Genomic DNA, 1,780 nt, shown 5'->3' with positions numbered 1-1,780 from the left:
CTTACTTACAAAGATATGACCATTACCAACATGCAGTGTTGCCAACTTTATTTTTACCAGCCCACCAAATGCGGCCGTGCAAACCACCAGAAACCACTAAAACTGAGCGGTCTCTGAAACCACCAGAATTTCACTAGATAACCCAAAGCCGAATCAGTACAATCAGATCGTGGGATGTTTTTTCCCCCTCTTTAGCGCCGCGTCGTAGGTAAAGACGTGCTAGAGACAGGGTAAATTATTCAATTATTATTAATAATGATTCCTTAATAATATACCACGTAATTTTTACTTAGCAACTGGACCACCAGTGTTTTCGACTATTTGCAACCAATCCTTTAAAACTGGGTCACGTAACCAACAATCACGAAACTTTTGGGTGTACTTATGGCTTAGGCATCTTGATCTTACTCAATATGAAACTAATATTGTATGTATTACTAACATAGACATATAAGAGTTTTTAATAATTTCCTATCTCTATGATTACTAATTAATAAACATCATATTGGTTCTTTCGCTCAAGTAACTCATAAACCATATTCGGTAGTGTTAGTGGTTAAATTCGTCACTTACCGCTAACTGGAAGGACTCTGATCCACTAAAAAATCCACTAACCACTAAAACTAATATTTTTTCGCCGAACCACATGTCTAAACCACCAGATCTAGTGGAAAATCCACTAAGTTGGCAACACTGCCAACATGGGTAAATTTGGGTAAATCCCACTTCAATGCAATGTTGTCAATGTAAAAAAACCAGACACGGTTTCGTAGTAGTGTTGCCGAAAAATCGATAGTTTTACTATCGATAGTAAACAGCCAAAATCATCTACCCAACCGATAGGCCTATCGATAGTATCGATAGTTTTTCATCTTTTAACTATCGATAGTATCGATACTATCGTTGCTTATCAATAGTATCGCCAAAAAAGAGCTTACGATACTATCGATATTATCGTTTATCGTTATTTTCGATACTATCGTTTTTTGGTAAACTATCGATAGTTCGATCGAAAACTATCGATAGGGCACTATCGAGCGGCAACACTATTTCGTAGAGTTGCATTTTATTTAATTATAATTATTATTGTTAGAGATTTATGAGGTTATATTTTTCATTAAAACACAACACAAATATACCATGTTCTAACCTCGTTCAATCAGGATTAAGGGACTCCCGATATTTCAACACTGTTGCAATGCAAGGAGGGACTTTCCAGGCTACTACGTTCCCCAAACACACGATAGATGGCGTTGTTCACTTTTAGCGTGATAATTACCTATTTTCTCATTACTGGGGTAAATCATTTATCAAAAATGTAATGTAATGGCAGAAGCATTAAACTAATTGTTGCTTGATATTTCGATCACATTATATACAAGTAGAATGAAGTTGCTACCTATACATATTGCTTCTCTTTATTTTGATCAGAATAATAATGGGTGGAAGTTGTAATTATACCTTGGTGTAAAAAAGGGTCATCGTTTATACCCAAAAACAAAGATAAAAGATGCATATGTCTGTTATCCATGAAATTAGAAGTTTAAACAAATAAAAAACTTAACAACGCCATCTATCGTGTTTTCGGAGAACGTCGATTGGTTGGGAAAGTCCTTCAGTGCCGTGCAATCCGTGCATGAATCCTCTGACTACCGCAATAAGGAATAGTCGTGAGTGTTATGTTATGTAACCACTTTGTTGAGTGCTCATTATACGGCCAATAAAGGGTACTTATGTGATTAATGCGATTTGGTTTCGTCAGTGTTCGATAGTTCGACGA

Source organism: Pectinophora gossypiella, chromosome 2, assembly GCF_024362695.1.
Source record: "Pectinophora gossypiella chromosome 2, ilPecGoss1.1, whole genome shotgun sequence".
NCBI classification, from domain to species: Eukaryota; Metazoa; Arthropoda; class Insecta; order Lepidoptera; family Gelechiidae; genus Pectinophora; species Pectinophora gossypiella.
The sequence above is the reverse complement of the archived record's forward strand: the minus strand, read 5'-3'. Positions refer to the sequence as shown.